We start from the raw sequence: 12435 nt of genomic DNA, 5'->3' as shown, positions 1-12435 counted from the left end.
CCTTTAAGAACCACTGGATAGTTACATTTCAGTGTTGCTCTAACAAGCTGTAAAGCAACAAAACACAAACTTTGTGAAAATGATGATGATATTCACCACCATTTACCCCAGGTAGCATGTTTCGGGCACCATGCTTGGGCCTGTACACACACTATCTCCATAAATATTTACATCACTGCCAGGGGGCAGACACCAGGACCCCCTTGTCCTCCCTGTCACAAATAAGCAGATAGACCTCAAAGGGTTGAGTAACTTGCTCATGGACACACAGAGGCAGGGCTGGCATTCAAACCCCAATTTGTCTGATTCTAAAACACATACCCATTCTCTGAGCCCACAAATCAACACGCGATATAAGCTTTGTTTTTAAAAACTGGGTCCAGCACCAATGAAATATTTAATCCTCATAATGATGCTTTAAGGAGATAGTATCATTCCCTCTGGATAAATGAGGGCATGGAGGCTCAGAGAGGTGAGGTTACTTGCTGAAGGTCACACAGCTCCTCAGAGGCAGGTCTGACTCTAGAGCCTGTGTTCTCTCGAAGGGCTCAGCAGAGGCCTGGAGCATGGTAAGCACCCAGTCAAGGCCAGCTAGTGCGAGGGCAGGCCCCTGGAGTCAGGAAGACCCAGTGAGTATCTCAGCTCTGTCATGCACTCCCCTCAGGACCTTGGCCACGCAATCAGACCACGACTGCCTCAGTCTCCTCCTCTGTTAAATGGGAACAGTAATCCCCCTCAGAGGTTGTTGTGAGGATTAAAGGAGATAATCTCTACAGAGCACTTCACTCAGTGTCTGGTGGGAAGGGAATGCAGTGGAAATTGCCCTTTCTGCTTTTATAAAAGAAAAACTTGGTAAAAAGTAACAAAACTGTACTTTTCCATTCAACAGTGGACAGATGTGGATTTGAATCCAGCTCTGCTGTCCAGCTCTCTGTCGCTGGGCAAGCTACCAAACCTCTCTGAAACTCACTTTCTTCTTCTGTAAAGTAAGGATAACGAATGTGTCAGGAAGATAAATGGCATAACCTATGTCAAGCACCCCGCACAAAGCAGATGCTCAATAGTGGCAGCTGACAGGGCCTGGGGATGACTCAGATGCAGCACAGTGCCCCCCAAAACGCCCCAGGCGAAGCCAGCGTTTGCCCTCCTTCCCTGGACAACGGCGCCGTGGCAGGGAGAGCATCGTGATTCATAATGACATTTAATCTGCTTTCAGACAAAATTCAGACCTAAATCCCTGTGCTCTTTCCATCCATCCATCCATCCATCCCTAGGTGACATCTAGGGCACACACCTCACCCACCCAGGAAGGAGACTGCCAAAGAACAGGGGACAGTCGGGCTAGAAGGGCTCTCAAAAGTCATCATATGCCGCCTGCACGGGTCACCCGCCAGGCCTTGGCTACACCCACTCTGAACAATCAGAACCAGCATGACCACTGGTCACGGGAATGTCCACGATCACCCTTCATGACGCTTCACCGTCTCCTTCATTTGTTCTTCAATGGTCTGTCATCAGCTTGTTACATTTGGGGCCAGGAGCATGCCACCCCATTCCTTAAAAGAAGTGATGCAGGTTCTGTTCCGCAGAGCAGTCTCATATCAGGTCATTAGCCCAAATCACCACCATCTTACCTCCAACCTCAGGACCCAGATTTAAAGGTCACAGCTCCATGGGCGGCCCAGAACACCCAGGGTAGAGGGAGCGAGTGGCCCCCAGGACCCACTCACATCGCTCTGCCTGGCACCCAGGCCACGAGCAACCACGGACTGTGTCTCTCCAGCTTCACACAAGACCTCACAGAACTGACAATCCTCCTGGAAACACTCTTTAAATGACATTCTACCCACTTTCACAGCTTTGTTACTTTCTATACTTCCACATTCTATTTACTGCCTTTTATTCTTCTTTCTGAGAAAATACCAAAGAAATTCATTTCTGAAGCAAACGAATTACACTTAAATACACGTCAGTTCCACAGCCTTCTCAGTGGCTCTTTTGGGTTCCTGGACCCAATTCCAACGTGTGTGTGTGTGTGTGTGTGTGTGTGTGTGCGCGCGCACGTGTGTGTGTGTTCCCCACACCAGCAAGCAATCCTCAGCCCACCAGCTGGGTGTCCTACAATTCACCTCAATGCTGACACTATCTACCTGGCTCAGTAGTTGTCCTACAAGTGGTCCCACAAGACTGCCCCCACCCCGCTTCAGAGGCCAATCCCAGGTCCAGGTTGTCACCCATGCTTCTAATCAACCAGCAATAGATCAGAGGTTCCAATGAACCCCTCCTTGAGTTTGATTAATTTGCTAGAGCGGCTCACAGAATTTAGAGAAACATTTTACTCACTAGGTCACCAGTTCATTATAGAAGGATGTAACTCAGGAACAGCCACATGGAAAAGATGCACAGGGCAAAGTAAAGAGAAAGGGCAAGGATTTTCCATGCCCTCTTCACGCCTGCCACTCTCCCTGAATCTCCATGGGTTCGCCAACCCAGAAGTTCTCTGAACCCCATCCTTTTGGGGTTTTTAATGGAGGCTTCATTATATGGTCATGACTGATTAGATCATTGCCCACTGGTGATTCATTCAACATCTAGCCCCTCTTATCTCCCCAAAGGTCAGGTGGTAAATAGGAAAGTTCCAACCCTCTAATCACATGGTTGGCTCCACTGGCAAACAGCCCCCATCCCTAGATGGGGGTCCAAAAGTCACCTTGTCAATATAACAAAAAACACCTTTGTTGCTCTCATCAAATTCCAAGGGCTTTAGGAGCTCTGTGCCAGAAACAGGATGAAGACCAAATACACATTTCTTAATACAAACCACAATATCACAAGAGGCTTTATTTACTCAACAAATAATTTGAAGTCAGCTTCTGTAGGCTGGACACAAAAGAGTCCACCTTCAATACTCAAGAGGTAGCCTCTACCTGGCACAGAATCCCTACCTCATAGATCTTCCCAGATAAGAACCAGATCTCCAAACCAGGAACAGGAGGACTCATGGCTTCCAGCCCAGAACCCTTCTGTTCCTTTTGGGCAGCTCCTAAAGCCAGAGGCAACGATTTCCAGGGACTTCTCAACACGAAGCCCAAAACGAGAGGCCGTGTGTCCAGTGGGTCAGGATGTAGCCTGGAAGGGACCCGGAAGCTCCAACTCCATCTCCAGGAGTCGGCAGCCCAGCTCAGAAGAAGGGATTTTAACTGCATTACTAAACGTAGTCAGCTCTTGAAGGGTGAAATCCATTTCTCTGGGCTGTTTCCTTTTCCCTAAGACAATCTGTGAAGCCCACAGGAACTCGACTGGAAGACCGTCCTTTGAAGCCTGGTGAAACTTCACTTAGGGAAAATGTTATATTAGATGTTTCGGCAGCCTTTCTCAGACTTTTCAAACCAGAAAGTTGCATTGGTATCTGCAATCACATATCTAGAAAGGGGCTAAAGACTATATAAAATGGCCTAAAAAGAGAAGCAGCAGGCCAGGGCAAAGACCACCAGTCAGGGAATCGAGAGTATCAAGCCTTAGTCCCTGCACCTCCCAAGCACGTGGCCTTGAGAAAATGCCCACCTTTCTCAGCCCCTCCCGAGGTTCAGGAGGGGTAGTAAGGGTCCGTGAAATGTGGGTGAGAAAGGAAAAACTGCAAAGGTGTCATTCAGTGAACATGGATCACATGACCTTTTTTAAATGGCTGAGATAAACAATCTACAGTTTAGGGTTAGGGTTAGTTCTTCTAAAACTAATCATCTCTGTAGCATTTTACAACTTTCGAAATACTGGTAGCTACATTATCTAATTTGAAGATTGTTATTAAGTTGACCATTGAATCTAAAGTGTAGCCTTTCTAAAAGACTAGGAAATGACTGAAGTGTTAAATGCATACCTAGCACTATACTTCGTCCCACAAAGATTCCCCTACATCCTTGTAAAGTGGACCCCCTTCCTGCCCACACCATCACAGTGCAGTTACTAGGATACAGATAAATCATACCACCTCTGGGTATAATTAACAACAGAATTTGTTCTTTTCAGTGATGCTAACAAGATTTCAATTATACTAACCTTAATTTTCTCCTTTGCCATTTCGTCGCTATTACTCTATTATGTGAACTGGAGACCAACAGCACTTTAACAAATCCTCCAACACCTTTTTTTCTCCTTTGAATTAAATCTTCAATTGGCTGCATGTTTTGCTGAACTACTAATGCTTTCCATGTGTTTTTTTCCAAGTTAAAATACTTCCCATTAGGTATTTCTAACACAACAGAAATTGGTAAAATGCCCAAAGAATCCGCCTCCCCAAAAATCTGTTTTCTCCAAGTGTCTCAGAAAGACCTGAAAAGTACATGAGTGTACACCCAATCCTTGGAGAATCTCCATGTAGCAGGACATTTGCAAGCCATCCATCCTAATTTTCAGCTCCCAAGCCCTCTGGATGTCAATGTCTCTAGTAATGAGACAAAGCATTTGTTTCCTGACATACACTTTTATTGATCCGTGATAAGAATGAGGCTGTCTCTTCATGGGGATCGGCACAAGCGCAGAGAGCCAGGCACAAGAGCTTGCACTGCACCCCACATGCGGGGCAGACCTGTGAGTGGAAAGCATTATAGGAAAGACACTCTTTTTTTAATAATTAATTAATTAATTAATTTTGGGCTACGTTGGGTCTTCGTTGCTGCACGCGGGCTTTCTCTAGTTGCGGCGAGCGGGGGCTATTCTTCGTTGTGGTGCGTGAGCTTCTCATCGTGGTGGCTTCTCTTGTTGCAGAGCATGGGCTCTAGGCACGTGGGTTTCAGTAGCTGTGGCATGCGGGCTCAGTAGTTGTAGCTTGCGGGCTCTAGAGCAGAGGTTCAGTAGTTGTGGCTCACCGGCTTAGTTGCTCCGCAACATGTGGGATCTTCCCAGACCAGGGATCGAACCATGTCCCCTGCATTGGTAGGCAGATGCTTAACCACTGTACCACCAGGGAAGTCCCAGGACACTCTTGAAGAAATCGAAAGCACGGTGGTTTCTTTACCAGGGGTTGTTTTCTAGATAGAACTAAGGTTCTGCTGGACAGCAACTTTGGAGTCCAATTGCCAGCACGTGGTTTAAACTTGTCTTATAACATCTGCTACAGGGGTCTCCACCAATACGACTACATTCTCCAGGGTCAATTTTTTTGTTGGCTAGAATTTCACTAGGACAATACAAAGCAAACACAATGATAATGGTTCCAAGGCAACATTCAAATTCTATCATTCAACATCTAGAGATCCTTAGACAGGAGAGGTAACAAAGTCCTATAGGGACAATGAATAAATCATTTAAATAAGGTAAAAATCTTGGGTCAGGGGTGGAGAGCACAAACACGAAATAAACCTGCCGAAAGGGACCCTGATACACCTGCTTTTCTTGCCTGTGCAACTCACATTTGCTCGTGTCCATATTCCCTTTTATGGATGCCTCTTAATTTCTGTAGCTGACCTGAGTTTCCAGCTGTACCTGGAAGATTCTCGTGCTCTCTCATACGTTTGTGTCTCCTTTTCTTTATTCACCCCCATATTTATGTTTACCTGCATGTCTGCAGATGGTAGAGCAATTCTTTAAATTCATTCTCTAGCTGTTCTTTAATTTTTGGCAACAAATCCTTCCTGAGCTATCTATCTACTCTATAGCATTTGTGACAGATATGTTGTTTGACAACCTAGTGGTATGTTTTACATCCTTCCCATATCCTTTCTTCCTTCTTTGTCGGGGAGGGGGCACATCTGTCAATCACTGTTTGACCGTAAGGCACCTTAAAGGAGCCACCCCACACACAGAGTGGGGAGAGGCTGAGAAGCCGACCTCCCCCAGCCCAGACCCAACGGCCTTCTAGACACATGGACATCCTGTGGGGTCTGTCATCTGGGAGCTGAGACAGATTAATAGGAAACAGATGATAAGAAGTGTTTAATCTGATTAATCCAGACAGCTTGTTTTTACCTAGAGTGCAGAACTCTGGGCAAAAATGGGTCACAGACTTGCTGGGGTATAAAAGGGAGGAGATTTTTTAAAAAAATACAGGCACCAGTCTCCTTCTGCAAAGGGAGACTCAGGATTTCAAACGCAAGCCCGTCTTGTGCCAAGACCACAGCCAGCCACTCAGGGCTCCGCAGAAAGACAGCAGGAATGGGAATGGGCTCCAGGGTTTATGGAGAATCACTGGATCCCTACATCAAAGGACAGAAAACAGGAAATGTGACCCACTGCACCTAAACCCACTAGGGAATAGTTTGGTCAGGACACTGTGAGTCTGGCCACTGTGACATCCACAAACAGGGCAGGAGGGAACCCCACCCCTAACCCAAGGCTGCAGAGGCAGGACAAGAACAGAACCGGCCTCCTGTGGGATGCAGGACAGAGTCGGCAAGAAGCCCAGGTCCAAGACCTAGAGTCAGAGGGAGACGGGCCGGGGGCCCAAGAGGGGAAGGAATGACTCTATGGAGGTGTCTCCTGGTCAGAGAACAGACTGTTCTACTCTGTTCCTGCAGATACACAGTGGACAGTGGGGGCCCTGCCACCTCGGACAACAGGGAGCCAGCAGCACCTGTGCGGGCCTCCACCCCAGCACCCAGACGGGCTGGTCATCCAAGCTAATGCGTGTCACTGCACAGGCCATGGTGCCTCAGCACCCACGGTACCAGGGGCTCCTCGTCTTTATTAGCTAATACAGAAGCACCACCCGGGTGCTACTAGGCCCAAGAGCGTCAAAAAGGCATTCTGATGTTACCAGAAGGCCTAGTTTTCATGGGAGCCCCAAACAGTCCAAATCAAGAAGCAGTAAGGACCACATGGGAATCCAGGTAACACTCAGCAACCCGCCTGAGGGGTGAGGGTAACACAGGAAAAGGTAGCTGGAGGGGAGCCTCCCTGCAGGGCCTGGAGGGCCCAGCTCGCACTGAGCAGAGAGGGAAAGACAGTCGGTCAGAAAGCTCAGCAAGGTGGAGAGGACGGAGAAGCCCTGCTCGTATTCACAGGCATAAGAAGAAAGGCAGAACCTGAGAAAGGGATTGGGGAACAAGGGGCGTCAGTGGCAGGGCTCAGGGATCACGGCTCCATTCCCCACCCTCTGCATGCAGAAGCCCAGGGCCCTCTACACCATAGCTAGAGGGGGTTCAGACACTGGACAGAATCTGTACCTCACCAGGAGCCCCTGAGCTGCTGTCCGCACCCCACACACTCACACACCACCTCCATCACCGCCAATGAAAGCCGGCACTGAGACAGGATCCTTCCCCACTAGACCAAACATAGCCTCAGGATCCTTCTCAACACTGTGCCCAGGGAGCCACCTTCTCTACACTGGCTGGCACACGAGCTGAATCCCCGCAGTCACTCTTGTACTAGAAGGTTCTTGAAGAAATGCTCCACTGTTTGTCATTCGGCTCTTTGCTGTGACAGAGTAGTGGAAAGCACATAGCTGCGTGACTTTCCTTGTGAGAGGAAAATGCTTTGCAAATGATATATTGAGGGCTTCCCTGGTGGCACAGTGGTTGAGAATCTGCCTGCCGGTGCGGGGGACACGGGTTCGAGCCCTGGTCGGGGAGGATCCCACATGCCGCGGAGCAACTAGGCCCGTGAGCCACAATTACTGAGCCTGCGCGTCTGGAGCCTGTGCTCCGCAACAAGAGAGGCCGCGATAATGAGAGGCCCGCGCACCGTGATGAAGAGTGGCCCCCACTTGCCGCAACTAGAGAAAGCCCTCGCACAGAAACGAAGACCCAACACAGCCAAAAAAATAAATAAATAAATAAACCCAAAAGTTTAAAAAAAAAAAATGATATATTGATGCCTCGCTCTGTTGATGTTTCTGTTGCTGGAAAATGACTACGTTTCTGATCAGTGGATGAAGCAGTCTTCTCCTACGTGGTTTTCTTGCCTTTAAAAATGTCTTTATCCCTGTGATCTGACCTTTAACGAGAGATGAGACTCATCTCGTGGAGAGCTTAATCCCTTCGGCCACCTTGCCAGCTTCTGCCAAGCTCACCTCTACCTTACGGGCAGACCTCGTCATCTCAGAGGTTTGGGGGAAATGCCTCTAAAAAGTCTAAAGACCCTTTGCCCTGGGCTGTTCTTCCTGACTACAAGCACCAATGACACTTGGGAATCTTCAGCCAATTTTTTATCCTTTCGTTTAACTCAATGCTGGATACTTGAAAGTGCCAGCGTTATGAGTCCCAGAGAATCAATCAACAGGGTTTATTTTCTTGATGAGAAGACAGGGTTTGCTTCAGAAAACTGAAGCACAGAGGTTTTAAGCCGAACGAAATGCCTTTGAAGTCAGCTGGTAGAAAACACTCAGATATTAACTTTAGGATTCTAATGACTTCAAACCTTATTTTTTTTTAAATTTTCAATTCCATTCCTTACTCCACAATTCTTCCACTCCTTTTCTCTTCATTATGAGACTTAGTCATCAGAGCCAGTTGGCCCTCTGAACATATTTCTGGTGTCTGGCAACAGGATCACTTGCTAGGACCAAAAAATTTATTTTCTCTAGCTAACCTCATTAAATGCAGACTTCACATGCCGGGCATAGATTTTGTTATTTATATCTGTTAAGTTCATGCCCACAATATGACCATTGTTTTTTTGAGGGGCTGAAGCTAGATTAAGAAGGCAAGGTATGCATTGTTTGCTACCTTATGTTACATCAAGTGGTCATACTAGGGACATCCCTGGTGACGCAGTGGTTAAGAATCCGCCTGCCAATGCAGGGGACACGGGTTCGATCCCTGGTCCGGGAAGATTCCACATGCCGCAGAGCAACTAAGCCCATGCACCACAACTACTGAGCCTGCGCTCTAGAGCCCACGAGCCACAACTACCGAGCCCGTATGCCACAACTACTGAAGCCCGTGCACCCTAGAGCCCAGGTGCCGCAACCACTGAGCCCGAGTGCTGCAACTACTGAAGTCCGCATACCTAGAGCCCACGCTCCACAACAGGAGAAGCCACCGCAATGAGAAGCCCACGCACCGCAGCAAAGAGTAGCCCCCACTCGCCGCAACTAGAGAAAGCCCGCACACAGCAATGAAGACCCAACACAGCCAAAAAATTAAAAAAAAAAAAAAATCAGGTTTAAAAAAAAAAGTAGTCATACTAAAAATGTGCAAAGTAATACAGTGGAGAGGAGCACAGAGGTACAAAAAGCTTGGGGCCTCTCTCGGTACCAAAATCTCATTCCAGCTTCCTACTATCAGCAAAGACCTGTCTCGGCTGCTTGCTGGGACCATCAAAGCAGTGCCCCGTGGCCTTCATTTCTCATGAGGTTTGCTTGGTTGCTAACCATGAAGGCTCCACTCCACTCTCATCCCAATGGGTACAGAGTTCCAAAGTTAACACTGGAGAATTCCAAAGGCATGTCTCCTCCAATTCATCAACACGCAGTCCTGGATTCTAAACATTCTATACTTAATTAAAACAGGGACAAAGGAGAAGAGAATATAGGGTGAAGAAAACATTATTTTGGAGAAATTTACTTGATAGCATTTTAAGCCCATGAGCCTAAGGTGATCCTGGATCCTTCCGGTCCAATCGTGCAGTGGGAAGGTAGGTCTTTGGGGGAGCTGTGTACGGTGCTAGGCCTAAGCCAGCAGTCACTGTCCCACGCCTATAATCACTCAATCATTTCTTAGATGGTGAAGAGGGGAAATATCTTGAAAGGAAACAAGGACCCAACCAACTGATGTGAAAAAGCTTTTCTCCCCCCGTCATGCTTTCTTTTGCCATTTCAACGGAAGATTGTTCCCGGTTTGGTTTTTTTTTTTTTTAATCCCACAGAAATCTCATCTAGGGCTTCCCTGGTGGCGCAGTAGTTAAGAATCCGCCTGCCAATGCAGGGGACACAGGTTCATGCCCCGGTCCGGGAAGATCCCACATGCCGCAGAGCAGCTAGGCCCGTGAGCCACAACTACTGAGCCTGCGCGTCTGGAGCCTGTGCTCCGCAACGGGAGAGGCCGCGACAGTGAGAGGCCCGCGCACCGCGATGAAGAGTGGCCCCTGCTCGCCGCAACTGGAGAAAGCCCTCGCACAAAAATGAAACCCAACACAGCCAATAAATTAATTAATTAATTAATTTAAAAAAAAAAAAGAAATCTCATCTAATATTGCCATTTGGAAAGGGAAAGAATATGTCACAACGGGGGCTGGTACATCACACATATGATGCATACATTCCTTTGTCTACACATAAACCAAAGGATAATATTTAATGCCATTATAATAAATCTATTCCAGATCTTGCCAATAACAGGAAATGGAAGGGGAAAGAGGGTTTTTTAATACAAAGGAAGAACTTTGCTTTCTTGGGCATTGATGTTAATTCACACAGTCAAATCCTCTCATCTAACACACTCAGGCCTGAGGTAATTAATGGTGAAAACTGATTAAAGCAGAAATCTTTTAAAAATGACACATACACACCTTAAGACTTTAACTTGCAGCCATGGTGACTGACCGTCCTGTTTCTCTGGGATGAGACACAGTTGGTTGCCAGGCACACAGCACAGGAGATGCACCCTCACATCATTTGGGGCATGACCTTTCTTTGAATAAAGGTCTAATGGGACTCCCCGTGGACCTCCTTTCATGAACCACTCACATAATATAGTCTATGATTCCCAATCTCAGTGTCTTTGAAGTCAAGCAAGAACTTACAAAGACTAGAATCCTTCTGGATTTTTACAACGTTCCCCCACCTTTTGTAGTTATCACAACCCACTCATGTTGACAGAAATACTTTTGTAGTAACTAATTTTGAATCTTTTCCAATATACTCACAGCAATGACTTTGTATCCTTGTATTTAATCAGTTTATAAAACGTTCACATCCCATTTCATTAAATTACATAATTCCAATAGCAAGTGCAACTGGCATAAGCAGGTTTGAGAATAAACACACTGATCCTGTCAGCACCCAGTTTAACCCTTCAAATAGGAAGACCTGGGCGTCCTGAGAGAGAGTGGGCTGGACTGGCTGCTGGGGCTCAGGTGCCATGGAGATGAGATGTGTGTTTACGTGTATGACATGGGACTACACAACAATACACCAGTTAATGCAGTGAGTCAATAACGTGGAAGCTGGTTAGAAAAATCCTGTACTTGAAACATTTTAAGTGTATACTGCAAAAGAATGAATTTTGTTAAAAGGTAGTTAGCTCATTAGGATTTTGATCTAGCCAGTTTTAGTGTAAATCTGCTTTCCACAGCCTTACTGTTCCTGGGAAATACCAATTCATACTCATGTCCCAAATCTCAACTGGTTATCAGCTATATTTCAACCAATATTCAGTATTGGTTGTATTCAGCACATAGTATGTGCCTGGATTTGTCCTAGATCCAGGATGAGGTTCAGAAGGGAATTTAACTAAAGTCATAGGTCACAGGCTTTTTCTTCAGGCAGACATGATTTATACACATAAAATAATTTGAAAAATATAAAGCAAGTAATAAAGAAAGCCTATTTTGGTGCATATTTTAAGGTCACTCAGTGCTACAGGCAGTTGAGGAACAGGGTCAGTAATGAAGGTCCTACAGATCTCGCTTTGTCTCCAACAAGATCACGAACCTCCTGACGCCCTGACCCTCCAGCCCCTGAGGTTTACATGTCGGCTACACAATTACTCACCAACCACAGAGTAAGACGAACACTGTCCCTCGGGACACCTGCAGTCTCACCCACTTCACACCAAATGAAGTAAAATTACACAGCTTCCCCTCCACATCCAGCTGTTCCCTCACCCCATCCCTGGGTCTCCAACAGGAAAGCAGGGAGAAAGAAGAGGAACCAGAAACGATTCTCTCCACTCCACCCATGCATACCACAGTCCAGGTGCAGACTGGGCCTCGACAGGATGATTGATGCTCTGCTAATTACAGACCTGAATTAAGACCACAACATATATTAAATAAACACAAAATGACTCAGATATGGAAAACTTCTATGCATAAAATGAAATTTAGTTCCTTTCTTTTTCCTTTTTATATTACATACTTGCCTCAACTCGGCCGAATGCCAGGAGGAAACCTTCCCATGGAGACTGTCTACTTAGCATAAATTACTGCTTTTGTTGCCATTCAGCCCACGTGTATACTGGGGAAAGCAATGGGTCCGGGAAAATCAATGGCTGCAGGAATGGGCGTCAGTGGGGTTTCCTGTGTGACCGCAGGCAAGCCATCTGAACCACAGATACGTCCGCTCAACACCGTATTGCTCTGCATCCACGTGTGCCCTGTCCTGCACTGACCTGAGACTTCCCTTCAATCTCCTGAGACCACAGCCTGGAGCTTCAGGCCCCACTTCCCCACAGGGAGCTGCAGAGAGCCACCAGAAGGGACGTAAAGGTCACTTCAGATTGGGATTGACATGTATACACTGATGTGTATAAAAGGGATGACTAATAAGAACTTGCT

General features: G+C 46.8%; 1 protein-coding gene across 4 annotated transcripts in view; it reads right to left on the bottom strand.

The window, feature by feature from the left end:
• FHOD3 (formin homology 2 domain containing 3) overlaps positions 1 to 12435 on the bottom strand; it is a 491850-nt gene that overhangs the window by 405996 nt on the left and 73419 nt on the right. The gene's annotated exons all lie outside the window — the stretch shown is intronic.

This window comes from Eschrichtius robustus, chromosome 14 (assembly GCF_028021215.1).
Source record: "Eschrichtius robustus isolate mEscRob2 chromosome 14, mEscRob2.pri, whole genome shotgun sequence".
NCBI classification, from domain to species: Eukaryota; Metazoa; Chordata; class Mammalia; order Artiodactyla; family Eschrichtiidae; genus Eschrichtius; species Eschrichtius robustus.
The sequence above is the reverse complement of the archived record's forward strand: the minus strand, read 5'-3'. Positions and strand labels throughout refer to the sequence as shown.